The sequence below is a fragment of the Triticum dicoccoides genome, chromosome 7B (assembly GCF_002162155.2).
Source record: "Triticum dicoccoides isolate Atlit2015 ecotype Zavitan chromosome 7B, WEW_v2.0, whole genome shotgun sequence".
Lineage (NCBI taxonomy): Eukaryota > Viridiplantae > Streptophyta > Magnoliopsida > Poales > Poaceae > Triticum > Triticum dicoccoides.
In genome coordinates this window covers 733,159,101-733,176,872 of record NC_041393.1, presented here as the reverse complement: position 1 = coordinate 733,176,872, position 17,772 = coordinate 733,159,101, and positions in this window count along the sequence as shown.

Genomic DNA, 17,772 nt, shown 5'->3' with positions numbered 1-17,772 from the left:
CCGTCTCGTCTTTCTGAACAACTTTCATGTAAAAAGTTTTTCCATCCAAGCTACGGATTATTTTATAATAATTTTTAAAGTTTTAATTCATTTTTGAAATTCCTGGATTTATTATTAATTCGAAATTAAAACAGAAATTCTAAGTGTAGCCAGGGGTTGCCTAGCCTAGTCTATGACAGTAGGGTCAGGGGGGTTTGGTTGACTGTTGACCAGGTCAATGATTGACCAGTCAACAGGGTTAGTGGACCCACATGTAAGTGTAATATGTGATAAAATTATTTTTGTTAATCAATTTACCTAGTGGGACCACATGTATTAGGCCCAAAGTGGGGTGCGTTAGTCCAAGAGAGAATTAGTACTAAACGGAGATTAGTACTAGAGGGATTAGTACTAATCTAATGGGGTCAGCCTCCTGGACAGAGGCAGTAGCTGCAGCCGCAGCACGCACGAGCACACAAGGGTGCTGGCGGCTGAAACCAGCGACGCCATCAGCTGGGACGCAGGCACGCATGCACCCGCGGCTGGGCGCAGCCATTACGCGGCCCCGGGCAGCAGCAGTTAGAGCACGCTACAGCAGCAGAAGGAATAGAACTAGCAGAAGCATCGGGCAACAACAGGGAGGAGGCGCGCTGGCGCTTGCGAGTAACGGGAGCAGGGCACGACCCTAGGCGGCAGCAGGCAGGAGCGGGGTTCAGGGTCACGGTCGCGGCCACGGGGCGATGGGGGTCGGCCACGCGGGCGGCGCGAGTGGCAACAGCAAGTACGCAGGAGCAGCAGCAACTCCGAGCACGCACGCTCGTATGCACGCGTATGCGCGAGATCGGATGAGCTCGGGGACAAAGGCTACAACAATGAATCGAGGGGGGCAAGCAGGGGGTGGCGGAGGAGCTCACTGCGGTGCCGAAGACGAGCTCGAGGAGGCCAGGGAAGGTCGGGGTCGAGCGAATCGACGACGACGGCCGGTGATGCAAACGGTCGAAGACGAGTTCGATGGTGGCGACGTGGGGCTCTCCTGCTCGATTTGCTCTACGAGGACGACGTAGCGGACGACGATGGAGCGGTCGGACACTGTCTCACGGCCCGGGGACGACGGTGGCTATGTGGGCGAGTTCGGCCATGGCGACGAGGCCCGACTGCGCGATGCGGATGCGAGAGCGAGCGAAGGAGAGGGGAAAGTGGGCGCTAGGGTTTGACCGCGATGGAGAGGAGGTTGGGCGCGACCTTATCCGAATGGGGGAAGCGTTGGATGTCTGCCACGACGGCATCCGGCGGGCAGGGTGGCTGGGATGGCTGCCACACCCTCCTCTGCCTCCTGTAGCAGGAGGAAGGGGATGAGTGGGGTGTGGGCTGACCGGTTGTGGCCTGGTGGGCTAGCCAGCTGGGCCGTTTGGCCCAGTTGGCAAAAGGGGTTTTTCTCATTTTATTTCTAGTTTCTCTTTTATTTAGTTTTTATCTAATATTAACATGATCCCTAATTTAGTAATACATTAAAACCCACTAGATCAAAAGGTTATACCCCAAAACAATTTAGTTTAGTATTTTGTTAATTATAAAAGCAAAAAAAATAGTTTTTGCTACTGTTTTATTCACCTAAGGGTATTTAAACATTTTTGTAAAAATGTGGTTTCTCCATCATAATTACATATGCATTGGTTGGATCACTCAGAACATTTTAGTTTTAATATTTGAAAACTTTTATTGTTTCATTGATTTTGAATTTGAATTCGAATCGGTTTCGAACTGACGCGAGGCTAGCAACAGTAATCTAGGTGACATGGCATCATTAGTGGAGGGTCACTGTAGCTTATTTATCCGGGCGTCACATCTAGTCATTCAGTCAAGACAGTGCAATACAAACTAGCAGCTCAACGCCAGCGAAGTGTAATACCTATCTATTGTGTCGATACGAAAGCATAGCAGAAATGATTAAGAAGCGACATGTTTATCATGTTAGATATTACTTCATTGCCTGTGATAGTCCACTAAACCAAAATGCCTCATGGCAGACAATAAACATACTTAATAATTGCGTCACGAGCTCAATGCAGGTGGTTGAAACAAGTCAAGGCAAGCAAAGCAAGCATCAGCAGTGCTTTTAATATACTTTTAATGCTGAAAGCTGAGGAGAACATTAATTTGAGAACACTAACCAGTTTATACGGATTGGGGAGGACCCACAGAAACTAGGAACTTACCACAAAGGGTTGTTGTAGCCAAGGACATACAACACGCCACTGATGTTGCACGACAAAAGGCCCACGCAGACAAGGCCATGGGACACCAAACCAAGGCTTCAAACCTCGCAAGAGGCTACGGTTGGGGCCCAGAACCTTTGCAACAGACTGCGGCAACAACCACCAGGTCACACCGGGGAGAGCCGCAAGTGGCACAATGCAAGGATTAACTTGCTCATACATCAAGAGAAGACGTCGTGACAAAAGTTATAACTTATTGGAATAAATTCTAAAGTATACACGTTGGTTCGACATGATAACATGGACCTGCAAAACACTAAGCATGTAAAAAGGGGAGGCCATGAAATGTAGTTGCAAAAGAATCATGGCAATGTAGAGTTACTTTTTTCTAGAAGCATCACAAATAATAATTGAATCATGAGCTCAATGCAAGTGTTACAGGAATATTTTCTAAAAGGAAGTGCTACAGGAATCGACAGTGGTTCAAACATACTTGTAATGGGGAAAGCTGAAGATTACAGCATGAAAGCATGCAAATGCTACAAGGTCGCTAATCTACAACTACTAATGCTCTCCTATACATGAGTTGGCAATATCTAGAAATGGGATCCTTTGAAATAAGGACACTACTTTGTATATGAAAGTATGCAGGCTAGCATACAAAGACGAGCAAGAAGCTACAAACAAATAAACAATTCTTTTGATGACAATGTATACAAGCACTAGATCAACAACTCGATGGCTGGAGCAGAGCATAGCATGGCCATTAGCTCAGTGAGACCTGGGACTCACCTAAGAGGTAGCCGAGGAGCTGACGCCAAAGTTCTGGAAACAAGGCGGCACATCACCATCGCAGGAGACTGGGATGGTAACACCAGGTCATGCCAAGTGCCAAAGAGAGCTGTTGGTCTATGTGCACGCGACTCTAGGACCAACCTGCTTATACATCAATAGTATTAGTCACTGCCAATCATCCCAGATAACGAGGAAGATAAAATAAGGAATATATTTGCTCGGAAGTTAACAATAATTGTCAATAAGGCATGTTTGCAATCCGCAACTTTGTTCTAGTACTAATACATACATAAAACACTTACAATCTGTAAAGATTATCTTGCATTACGGTAGCAAAATAGAAAATGATCATCTGCATGGGAAACTCATGGGGTTTAAAATCAGAATCCTTAGTCTAGTCATTCAGTCAAGACAGTGCAATACAAACTAGCAGCTCAACGCCAGCGAAGTGTAATACCTATCTATTGTGTCGATACGAAAGCATAACAGAAATGATGAAGAAGCGACATGTTTATCATGTTAGATATTACTTCATTGCCTGTGATAGTCCACTAAACCAAAATGCCTCATGGCAGACAATAAACATACTTAATAATTGCGTCACGAGCTCAATGCAGGTGGTTGAAACAAGTCAAGGCAAGCACTACAAGCATCAACAGTGCTTTTAATATACTTTTAATGCTGAAAGCTGAGGAGAACATTAATTTGAGAACACTAACCAGTTTATACCGATTGGGGAGGACCCACAGAAACTAGGAACTTACCACAAAGGGTTGTTGTAGCCAAGGACATACAACACGCCACTGATGTTGCACGACAAAAGGCCCACGCAGACAAGGCCATGGGACACCAAACCAAGGCTTCAAACCTCGCAAGAGGCTACGGTTGGGGCCCAGAACCTTTGCAACAGACTGCGGCAACAACCACCAGGTCACACCGAGGAGAGCCGCAGGTGGTACAATGCAAGGAATAACCTGCTCATACATCAAGAGAAGATGTCGTGACAAAAGTTATAACTGATTGGAATAAATTCTAAAGTATACACGTTGGTTCGACATGATAACATGGACCTACAAAACACTAAGCATGTAAAAAGGGGAGGCCATGAAATGTAGTTGCAAAAGAATCATGGCAATGTAGATTTACTTTTTTCTAGAAGCATCGCAAATAATAATTGAATCATGAGCTCAATGCAAGTGTTACAGGAATATTTTCTAAAAGGAAGTGCTACAGGAATCGACAGTGGTTCAAACGTACTTGTAATGGGGAAAGCTGAAGATTACAGCATGAAAGCATGCAAATGCTACAAGGTCGCTAATCTACAACTACTAATGCTCTCCTATACATGAGTTGGCAATATCTAGAGATGGGATCCTTTGAAATAAGGACACTACTTTGTATATGAAAGTATGCAGGCTAGCATACAAAGACGAGCAAGAAGCTACAAACAAATAAACAATTCTTTTGATAACAATGTATACAAGCACTAGATCAACAACTCGATGGCTGGAGCAGAGCATAGCATGGCCATTAGCTCGGTGAGACCTGGGACTCACCTAAGAGGTAGCCGAGGAGCCAACGCCAAAGTTCTGGAAACAAGGCGGCGCATCACCATCGCAGGAGACTGGGATGGTAAACACCAGGTCAAGCCAAGTGCCAAAGAGAGTTGTTGGTTGGCCTGCACGCGACGCCAAGACCTACCTGCTGATACATCAATAGTATTAGTCACTACCAATCATCCCAGATAACGAGGAAGATAAAATAAGGAATATATTTGCTCGGAAGTTAACAATAATTGTCAATAAGGCATGTTTGCAATCCGCAACTTTGTTCTAGTACTAATACATACATAAAACACTTACAATCTATAAAGATTATCTTGCATTACGGTAGCAAAATAGAAAATGATCATCCGTATGGGAAACTCATGGGGTTTAAAATCAGAATCCTTAGTCTAGTCATTCAGTCAAGACAGTGCAATACAAACTAGCAGCTCAACGCCAGCGAAGTGTAATACCTATCTATTGTGTCAATACGAAAGCATAACAGAAATGATTAAGAAGCGACATGTTTATCATGTTAGATATTACTTCATTGCCTGTGATAGTCCACTAAACCAAAATGCCTCATGGCAGACAATAAACATACTTAGTAATTGCATCACGAGCTCAATGCAGGTGGTTGAAACAAGTCAAGGCAAGCACTACAAGCATCAGCAGTGCTTTTAATATACTTTTAATGCTGAAAGCTGAGGAGAACATTAATTTGAGAACACTAACCAGTTTATACCGATTGGGGAGGACCCACAGAAACTAGGAACTTACCACAAAGGGTTGTTGTAGCCAAGGACATACAACACGTCACTGATGTTGCACGACAAAAGGCCCACGCAGACAAGGCCATGGGACACCAAACCAAGGCTTCAAACCTCGCAAGAGGCTACGGTTGGGGCCCAGAACCTTTGGAACAGACTGCGGCAACAACCACCAGGTCACACCGAGGAGAGCCGCAGGTGGCACAATGCAAGGATTAACCTGCTCATACATCAAGAGAAGACATCGTGACAAAAGTTATAACTGATTGGAATAAATTCTAAAGTATACACGTTGGTTCGACATGATAACATGGACCTGCAAAACGCTAAGCATGTAAAAAGGGGAGGCCATGAAATGTAGTTGCAAAAGAATCATGGCAATGTAGAGTTACTTTTTTCTAGAAGCATCGCAAATAATAATTGAATCATGAGCTCAATGCAAGTGTTACAGGAATATTTTCTAAAAGGAAGTGCTACAGGAATCGACAGTGGTTCAAACATACTTGTAATGGGGAAAGCTGAAGATTACAGCATGAAAGCATGCAAATGCTACAAGGTCGCTAATCTACAACTACTAATGCTCTCCTATACATGAGTTGGCAATATCTAGAAATGGGATCCTTTGAAATAAGGATACTACTTTGTATATGAAAGTATGCAGGCTAGCATACAAAGACGAGCAAGAAGCTACAAACAAATAAACAATTCTTTTGATGACAATGTATACAAGCACTAGATCAACAACTCGATGGCCGGAGCAGAGCATAGCATGGCCATTAGCTCGGTGAGACCTGGGACTCACCTCAGAGGTAGCCGAGGAGCCGACGCCAAAGTTCTGGAAACAAGGCGGCGCATCACCATCGCAGGAGACTGGGATGGTAAACACCAGGTCAAGCCAAGTGCCAAAGAGAGTTGTTGCTTGGCCTGCACGCGTCGCCAAGACCAACCTGCTGATACATCAATAGTATTAGTCACTGCCAATCATCCCAGATAACGAGGAAGATAAAATAAGGAATATATTTGCTCGGAAGTTAACAATAATTGTCAATAAGGCATGTTTGCAATCCGCAACTTTGTTCTAGTACTAATACATACATAAAACACTTACAATCTGTAAAGATTATCTTGCATTACGGTAGCAAAATAGAAAATGATCATCTGCATGGGAAACTCATGGGGTTTAAAATCAGAATCCTTAGTCTAGTCATTCAGTCAAGACAGTGCAATACAAACTAGCAGCTCAACGCCAGCGAAGTGTAATACCTATCTATTGTGTCGATACGAAAGCATAGCAGAAATGATGAAGAAGCGACATGTTTATCATGTTAGATATTACTTCATTGCCTGTGATAGTCCACTAAACCAAAATGCCTCATGGCAGACAATAAACATACTTAATAATTGCGTCACGAGCTCAATGCAGGTGGTTGAAACAAGTCAAGGCAAGCACTACAAGCATCAGCAGTGCTTTTAATATACTTTTAATGCTGAAAGCTGAGGAGAACATTAATTTGAGAACACTAACCAGTTTATACCGATTGGGGAGGACCCACAGAAACTAGGAACTTACCACAAAGGGTTGTTGTAGCCAAGGACATACAACACGCCACTGATGTTGCACGACAAAAGGCCCACGCAGACAAGGCCATGGGACACCAAACCAAGGCTTCAAACCTCGCAAGAGGCTACGGTTGGGGCCCAGAACCTTTGCAACAGACTGCGGCAACAACCACCAGGTCACACCGAGGAGAGCCGCTGGTGGTACAATGCAAGGATTAACCTGCTCATACATCAAGAGAAGATGTCGTGACAAAAGTTATAACTGATTGGAATAAATTCTAAAGTATACACGTTGGTTCGACATGATAACATGGACCTGCAAAACACTAAGCATGTAAAAAGGGGAGGCCATGAAATGTAGTTGCAAAAGAATCATGGCAATGTAGAGTTACTTTTTTCTAGAAGCATCGCAAATAATAATTGAATCATGAGCTCAATGCAAGTGTTACAGGAATATTTTCTAAAAGGAAGTGCTACAGGAATCGACAGTGGTTCAAACGTACTTGTAATGGGGAAAGCTGAAGATTACAGCATGAAAGCATGCAAATGCTACAAGGTCGCTAATCTACAACTACTAATGCTCTCCTATACATGAGTTGGCAATATCTAGAGATGGGATCCTTTGAAATAAGGACACTACTTTGTATATGAAAGTATGCAGGCTAGCATACAAAGACGAGCAAGAAGCTACAAACAAATAAACAATTCTTTTGATAACAATGTATACAAGCACTAGATCAACAACTCGATGGCTGGAGCAGAGCATAGCATGGCCATTAGCTCGGTGAGACCTGGGACTCACCTAAGAGGTAGCCGAGGAGCCAACGCCAAAGTTCTGGAAACAAGGCGGCGCATCACCATCGCAGGAGACTGGGATGGTAAACACCAGGTCAAGCCAAGTGCCAAAGAGAGTTGTTGGTTGGCCTGCACGCGACGCCAAGACCTACCTGCTGATACATCAATAGTATTAGTCACTACCAATCATCCCAGATAACGAGGAAGATAAAATAAGGAATATATTTGCTCGGAAGTTAACAATAATTGTCAATAAGGCATGTTTGCAATCCGCAACTTTGTTCTAGTACTAATACATACATAAAACACTTACAATCTGTAAAGATTATCTTGCATTACGTTAGCAAAATAGAAAATGATCATCTGTATGGGAAACTCATGGGGTTTAAAATCAGAATCCTTAGTCTAGTCATTCAGTCAAGACAGTGCAATACAAACTAGCGGCTCAACGCCAGCGAAGTGTAATACCTATCTATTGTGTCAATACGAAAGCATAACAGAAATGATTAAGAAGCGACATGTTTATCATGTTAGATATTACTTCATTGCCTGTGATAGTCCACTAAACCAAAATGCCTCATGGCAGACAATAAACATACTTAATAATTGCATCACGAGCTCAATGCAGGTGGTTGAAACAAGTCAAGGCAAGGACTACAAGCATCAGCAGTGCTTTTAATATACTTTTAATGCTGAAAGCTGAGGAGAACATTAATTTGAGAACACTAACCAGTTTATACCGATTGGGGAGGACCCACAGAAACTAGGAACTTACCACAAAGGGTTGTTGTAGCCAAGGACATACAACACGTCACTGATGTTGCACGACAAAAGGCCCACGCAGACAAGGCCATGGGACACCAAACCAAGGCTTCAAACCTCGCAAGAGGCTACGGTTGGGGCCCAGAACCTTTGCAACAGACTGCGGCAACAACCACCAGGTCACACCGAGGAGAGCCGCAGGTGGCACAATGCAAGGATTAACCTGCTCATACATCAAGAGAAGACGTCGTGACAAAAGTTATAACTGATTGGAATAAATTCTAAAGTATACACGTTGGTTCGACATGATAACATGGACCTGCAAAACGCTAAGCATGTAAAAAGGGGAGGCCATGAAATGTAGTTGCAAAAGAATCATGGCAATGTAGAGTTACTTTTTTCTAGAAGCATCGCAAATAATAATTGAATCATGAGCTCAATGCAAGTGTTACAGGAATATTTTCTAAAAGGAAGTGCTACAGGAATCGACAGTGGTTCAAACATACTTGTAATGGGGAAAGCTGAAGATTACAGCATGAAAGCATGCAAATGCTACAAGGTCGCTAATCTACAACTACTAATGCTCTCCTATACATGAGTTGGCAATATCTAGAAATGGGATCCTTTGAAATAAGGATACTACTTTGTATATGAAAGTATGCAGGCTAGCATACAAAGACGAGCAAGAAGCTACAAACAAATAAACAATTCTTTTGATGACAATGTATACAAGCACTAGATCAACAACTCGATGGCCGGAGCAGAGCATAGCATGGCCATTAGCTCGGTGAGACCTGGGACTCACCTCAGAGGTAGCCGAGGAGCCGACGCCAAAGTTCTGGAAACAAGGCGGCGCATCACCATCGCAGGAGACTGGGATGGTAAACACCAGGTCAAGCCAAGTGCCAAAGAGAGTTGTTGCTTGGCCTGCACGCGTCGCCAAGACCAACCTGCTGATACATCAATAGTATTAGTCACTGCCAATCATCCCAGATAACGAGGAAGATAAAATAAGGAATATATTTGCTCGGAAGTTAACAATAATTGTCAATAAGGCATGTTTGCAATCCGCAACTTTGTTCTAGTACTAATACATACATAAAACACTTACAATCTGTAAAGATTATCTTGCATTACGGTAGCAAAATAGAAAATGATCATCTGCATGGGAAACTCATGGGGTTTAAAATCAGAATCCTTAGTCTAGTCATTCAGTCAAGACAGTGCAATACAAACTAGCAGCTCAACGCCAGCGAAGTGTAATACCTATCTATTGTGTCGATACGAAAGCATAGCAGAAATGATGAAGAAGCGACATGTTTATCATGTTAGATATTACTTCATTGCCTGTGATAGTCCACTAAACCAAAATGCCTCATGGCAGACAATAAACAAAGTTAATAATTGCGTCACGAGCTCAATGCAGGTGGTTGAAACAAGTCAAGGCAAGCACTACAAGCATCAGCAGTGCTTTTAATATACTTTTAATGCTGAAAGCTGATGAGAACATTAATTTGAGAACACTAACCCGTTTATACCGATTGGGGAGGACCCACAGAAACTAGGAACTTACAACAAAGGGTTGTTGTACCCAAGGACATACAACACGCCACTGATGTTGCACGACAAAAGGCCCACGCAGACAAGGCCATGGGACACCAAACCAAGGCTTCAAACCTCGCAAGAGGCTACGGTTGGGGCCCAGAACCTTTGCAACAGATTGCGGCAACAACCACCAGGTCACACCGAGGAGAGCCGCAGGTGGCACAATGCAAGGATTAACCTGCTCATACATCAAGAGAAGACGTCGTGACAAAAGTTATAACTAATTGGAATAAATTCTAAAGTATACACGTTGGTTCGACATGATAACATGGACCTGCAAAACACTAAGCATGTAAAAAGGGGAGGCCATGAAATGTAGTTGCAAAAGAATCATGGCAATGTAGAGTTACTTTTTTCTAGAAGCATCGCAAATAATAACTGAATCATGAGCTCAATGCAAGTGTTACAGGAATATTTTCTAAAAGGAAGTGCTACAGGAATCGACAGTATTTCAAACATACTTGTAATGAGGAAAGCTGAAGATTACAGCATGAAAGCATGCAAATGCTACAAGGTCGCTAATCTACAACTACTAATGCTCTCCTATACATGAGTTGGCAATATCTAGAAATGGGATCCTTTGAAATAAGGACACTACTTTGTATATGAAAGTATGCAGGCTAGCATACAAAGACGAGCAAGAAGCTACAAACAAATAAACAATTCTTTTGATGACAATGTATACAAGCACTAGATCAACAACTCGATGGCCGGAGCAGAGCATAGCATGGCCATTAGCTCGGTGAGACCTGGGACTCACCTAAGAGGTAGCCGAGGAGCCGACGCCAAAGTTCTGGAAACAAGGCGGCGCATCACCATCGCAGGAGACTAGGATGGTAAACACCAGGTCAAGCCAAGTGCCAAAGAGAGGTGTTGGTTGGCCTGCACGCGACGCCAAGACCTACCTGCTGATACATCAATAGTATTAGTCACTGCCAATCATCCCAGATAACGAGGAAGATAAAATAAGGAATATATTTGCTCGGAAGTTAACAATAATTGTCAATAAGGCATGTTTGCAATCCGCAACTTTGTTCTAGTACTAATACATACATAAAACACTTACAATCTGTAAAGATTGTCTCGCATTACGGTAGCAAAATAGAAAATGATCATCTGCATGGGAAACTCATGGGGTTTAAAATCAGAATCGTTAGCCTAGTCATTCAGTCAAGACAGTGCAATACAAACTAGCAGCTCAATGCCAGCGAAGTGTAATACCTATCTATTGTGTCGATACGAAAGCATAGCAGAAATGATGAAGAAGCGACATGTTTATCATGTTAGATATTACTTCATTGCCTGTGATAGTCCACTAAACCAAAATGCCTCATGGCATACAATAAACATACTTAATAATTGCGTCACGAGCTCAATGCAGGTGGTTGAAACAAGTCAAGGCAAGCACTACAAGCATCAACAGTGCTGTTAATATACTTTTAATGCTGAAAGCTAAGGAGAACATTAATTTGAGAACACTAACCAGTTTATACCGATTGGGGAGGACCCACAGAAACTAGGAACTTACCACAAAGGGTTGTTGTAGCCAAGGACATACAACACGCCACTGATGTTGCACGATAAAAGGCCCACGCAGAGAAGGCCATGGGACACCAAACCAAGGCTTCAAACCTCGCAAGAGGCTACGGTTGGGGCCCAGAACCTTTGCAACAGACTGCGGCAACAACCACCAGGTCACACCGAGCAGAGCCGCAGGTGGCACAATGCAAGGATTAACCTGCTCATACATCAAGAGAAGACGTCGTGACAAAAGTTATAACTGATTGGAATAAATTCTAAAGTATACACGTTGGTTCGACATGATAACATGGACCTGCAAAACACTAAGCATGTAAAAAGGGGAGGCCATGAAATGTAGTTACAAAAGAATCATGGCAATGTAGAGTTACTTATTTCTAGAAGCATCGCAAATAATAATTGAATCATGAGCTCAATGCAAGTGTTACAGGAATATTTTCTAAAAGGAAGTGCTATAGGAATCGACAATGGTTCAAACATACTTGTAATGGGGGAAGCTAAAGATTACAGCATGAAAGCATGCAAATGCTACAAGGTCGCTAATCTACAACTACTAATGCTCTCCTATACATGAGTTGGCAATATCTAGAAATGGGATCCTTTGAAATAAGGACACTACTTTGTATATGAAAGTATGCAGGCTAGCATACAAAGACGAGCAAGAAGCTACAAACAAATAAACAATTCTTTTGATGACAATGCATACAAGCACTAGATCAACAACTCGATGGCCGGAGCAGAGCATAGCATGGCCATTAGCTCGGTGAGACCTGGGACTCACCTAAGAGGTAGCCGAGGAGCCGACGCCAAAGTTCTGGAAACAAGGCGGCGCATCACCATCGCAGGAGACTGGGATGGTAAACACCAGGTCAAGCCAAGTGCCAAAGAGAGCTGTTGGTTGGCCTGCACGTGACGCCAAGACCAACCTGCTGATACATCAATAGTATTAGTCACTGCCAATCATCCAGATAACGAGGAAGATAAAATAAGGAATATATTTGCTCGGAAGTTAACAATAATTGTCAATAAGGCATGTTTGCAATCCGCAACTTTGTTCTAGTACTAATACATACATAAAACACTTACAATCGGTAAAGATTGTCTTGCATTACGGTAGCAAAATAGAAAATGATCATCTGCATGGGAAACTCATGGGGTTTAAAATCAGAATCCTTAGTCTAGTCATTCAGTCAAGACAGTGCAATACAAACTAGCAGCTCAACGCCAGCGAAGTGTAATACCTATCTATTGTGTCGATACGAAAGCATAGCAGAAATGATGAAGAAGCGACATGTTTATCATGTTAGATATTACTTCATTGCCTGTGATAGTCCACTAAACCAAAATGCCTCATGGCAGACAATAAACATACTTAATAATTGCGTCACGAGCTCAATGCAGATGGTTGAAACAAGTCAAGGCAAGCACTACAAGCATCAGCAGTGCTTTTAATATACTTTTAATGCTGAAAGCTGAGGAGAACATTAATTTGAGAACACTAACCAGTTTATACCGATTGGGGAGGACCCACAGAAACTAGGAACTTACCACAAAGGGTTGTTGTAGCCAAGGACATACAACACGCCACTAATGTTGCACGACAAAAGGCCCACGCAGACAAGGCCATGGGACACCAAACCAAGGCTTCAAACCTCGCAAGAGGCTACGGTTGGGGCCCAGAAACTTTGCAACAGACTGCGGCAACAACCACCAGGTCACACCGAGGAGAGCCGCAGGTGGCACAATGCAAGGATTAACCTGCTCATACATCAAGAGAAGACGTCGTGACAAAAGTTATAACTGATTGGAATAAATTCTAAAGTATACACGTTGGTTCGACATGATAACATGGACCTGCAAAACACTAAGCATGTAAAAAGGGGAGGCCATGAAATGTAGTTGCAAAAGAATCATGGCAATGTAGAGTTACTTTTTTCTAGAAGCATCGCAAATAATAATTGAATCATGAGCTCAATGCAAGTGTTACAGGAATATTTTCTAAAAGGAAGTGCTACAGGAATCGACAGTGGTTCAAACATACTTGTAATGGGGAAAGCTGAAGATTACAGCATGAAAGCATGCAAATGGTACAAGGTCGCTAATCTACAACTACTAATGCTCTCCTATACATGAGTTGGCAATATCTAGAAATGGGATCCTTTGAAATAAGGACACTACTTTGTATATGAAAGTATGCAGGCTAGCATACAAAGACGAGCAAGAAGCTACAAACAAATAAACAATTCTTTTGATGACAATGCATACAAGCACTAGATCAACAACTCGATGGCCGGAGCAGAGCATAGCATGGCCATTAGCTCGGTGAGACCTAGGACTCACCTAAGAGGTAGCCGAGGAGCCGACGCCAAAGTTCTGGAAACAAGGCGGCGCATCACCATCGCAGGAGACTGGGATGGTAAACACCAGGTCAAGCCAAGTGCCAAAGAGAGTTGTTGGTTGGCCTGCACGCGACGCCAAGACCAACCTGCTGATACGTCAATAGTATTAGTCACTGCCAATCATCCCAGATAACGAGGAAGATAAAATAAGGAATATATTTGCTCGGAAGTTAACAATAATTGTCAATAAGGCATGTTTGCAATCCGCAACTTTGTTCTAGTACTAATACATACATAAAACACTTACAATCTGTAAAGATTATCTTGCATTACGGTAGCAAAATAGAAAATGATCATCTGCATGGGAAACTCATGGGGTTTAAAATCAGAATCCTTAGTCTAGTCATTCAGTCAAGACAGTGCAATACAAACTAGCAGCTCAACGCCAGTAAAGTGTAATACCTATCTATTGTGTCGATACGAAAGCATAGCAGAAATGATTAAGAAGCGACATGTTTATCATGTTAGATATTACTTCATTGCCTGTGATAGTCCACTAAACCAAAATGCCTCATGGCAGACAATAAACATACTTAATAATTGCATCACGAGCTCAATGCAGGTGGTTGAAACAAGTCAAGGCAAGCACTACAAGCATCAGAAGTGCTTTTAATATACTTTTAATGCTGAAAGCTGAGGAGAACATTAATTTGAGAGCACTAACTAGTTTATACCGATTGGGGAGGACCCACAGAAACTAGGAACTTACCACAAACGGTTGTTGTAGCCAAGGACATCCAACACGCCACTGATGTTGCACGACAAAAGGCCCACGCAGACAAGGCCCTGGGACACCAAACCAAGGCTTCAAACCTCGCAAGAGGGTACGGTTGGGCCCCAGAACCTTTGCAACAGACTGCGGCAACAACCACCAGGTCACACCGAGGAGAGCCGCAGGAGGCACAATGCAAGGATTAACCTGCTCATACATCAAGACAAGACGTCGTGACAAAAGTTATAACTAATTGGAATAAATTCTAAAGTATACACGTTGGTTCGACATGATAACATGGACCTGCAAAACACTAAGCATGTAAAAAGGGGAGGCCATGAAATGTAGTTGCAAAAGAATCATGGCAATGTAGAGTTACTTTTTTCTAGAAGCATCGCAAATAATAATTGAATCATGAGCTCAATGCAAGTGTTACAGGAATATTTTCTAAAAGGAAGTGCTACAGGAATCGACAGTGGTTCAAACATACTTGTAATGGGGAAAGCTGAAGATTACAGCATGAAAGCATGCAAATGCTACAAGGTCGCTAATCTACAACTGCTAATGCTCTCCTATACATAAGTTGGCAATATCTAGAAATGGGATCCTTTGAAATAAGGATACTACTTTGTATATGAAAGTATGCAGGCTAGCATACAAAGACGAGCAAGAAGCTACAAACAAATAAACAATTCTTTTGATGACAATGTATACAAGCACTAGATCAACAACTCGATGGACGGAGCAGAGCATAGCATGGCCATTAGCTCGGTGAGACCTGGGACTCACCTCAGAGGTAGCCGAGGAGCCGACGCCAAAGTTCTGGAAACAAGGCGGCGCATCACCATCGCAGGAGACTGGGATGGTAAACACCAGGTCAAGCCAAGTGCCAAAGAGAGTTGTTGCTTGGCCTGCACGCGACGCCAAGACCAACCTGCTGATACATCAATAGTATTAGTCACTGCCAATCATCCCAGATAACAAGGAAGATAAAATAAGGAATATATTTGCTCGGAAGTTAACAATAATTGTCAATAAGGCATGTTTGCAATCCGCAACTTTGTTCTAGTACTAATACATACATAAAACACTTACAATCTGTAAAGATTGTCTTGCATTACGGTAGCAAAATAGAAAATGATCATCTGCATGGGAAACTCATGGGGTTTAAAATCAGAATCGTTAGTCTAGTCATTCAGTCAAGACAGTGCAATACAAACTAGCAGCTCAATGCCAGCGAAGTGTAATACCTATCTATTGTGTCGATACGAAAGCATAGCAGAAATGATGAAGAAGCGACATGTTTATCATGTTAGATATTACTTCATTGCCTGTGATAGTCCACTAAACCAAAATGCCTCATGGCATACAATAAACATACTTAATAATTGCGTCACGAGCTCAATGCAGGTGGTTGAAACAAGTCAAGGCAAGCACTACAAGCATCAACAGTGCTGTTAATATACTTTTAATGCTGAAAGCTAAGGAGAACATTAATTTGAGAACACTAACCAGTTTATACCGATTGGGGAGGACCCACAGAAACTAGGAACTTACCACAAAGGGTTGTTGTAGCCAAGGACATACAACACGCCACTGATGTTGCACGACAAAAGGCCCACGCAGAGAAGGCCATGGGACACCAAACCAAGGCTTCAAACCTCGCAAGAGGCTACGGTTGGGGCCCAGAACCTTTGCAACAGACTGCGGCAACAACCACCAGGTCACACCGACAGGGCCGCAGGTGGCACAATGCAAGGATTAACCTGCTCATACATCAAGAGAAGACGTCGTGACAAAAGTTATAACTGATTGGAATAAATTCTAAAGTATACACGTTGGTTCGACATGATAACATGGACCTGCAAAACACTAAGCATGTAAAAAGGGGAGGCCATGAAATGTAGTTACAAAAGAATCATGGCAATATAGAGTTACTTATTTCTAGAAGCATCGCAAATAATAATTGAATCATGAGCTCAATGCAAGTGTTACAGGAATATTTTCTAAAAGGAAGTGCTATAGGAATCGACAATGGTTCAAACATACTTGTAATGGGGGAAGCTAAAGATTACAGCATGAAAGCATGCAAATGCTACAAGGTCGCTAATCTACAACTACTAATGCTCTCCTATACATGAGTTGGCAATATCTAGAAATGGGATCCTTTGAAATAAGGACACTACTTTGTATATGAAAGTATGCAGGCTAGCATACAAAGACGAGCAAGAAGCTACAAACAAATAAACAATTCTTTTGATGACAATGCATACAAGCACTAGATCAACAACTCGATGGCCGGAGCAGAGCATAGCATGGCCATTAGCTCGGTGAGACCTGGGACTCACCTAAGAGGTAGCCGAGGAGCCGACGCCAAAGTTCTGGAAACAAGGCGGCGCATCACCATCGCAGGAGACTGGGATGGTAAACACCAGGTCAAGCCAAGTGCCAAAGAGAGCTGTTGGTTGGCCTGCACGTGACGCCAAGACCAACCTGCTGATACATCAATAGTATTAGTCACTGCCAATCATCCAGATAACGAGGAAGATAAAATAAGGAATATATTTGCTCGGAAGTTAACAATAATTGTCAATAAGGCATGTTTGCAATCCGCAACTTTGTTCTAGTACTAATACATACATAAAACACTTACAATCGGTAAAGATTGTCTTGCATTACGGTAGCAAAATAGAAAATGATCATCTGCATGGGAAACTCATGGGGTTTAAAATCAGAATCCTTAGTCTAGTCATTCAGTCAAGACAGTGCAATACAAACTAGCAGCTCAACGCCAGCGAAGTGTAATACCTATCTATTGTGTCGATACGAAAGCATAGCAGAAATGATGAAGAAGCGACATGTTTATCATGTTAGATATTACTTCATTGCCTGTGATAGTCCACTAAACCAAAATGCCTCATGGCAGACAATAAACATACTTAATAATTGCGTCACGAGCTCAATGCAGATGGTTGAAACAAGTCAAGGCAAGCACTACAAGCATCAGCAGTGCTTTTAATATACTTTTAATGCTGAAAGCTGAGGAGAACATTAATTTGAGAACACTAACCAGTTTATACCGATTGGGGAGGACCC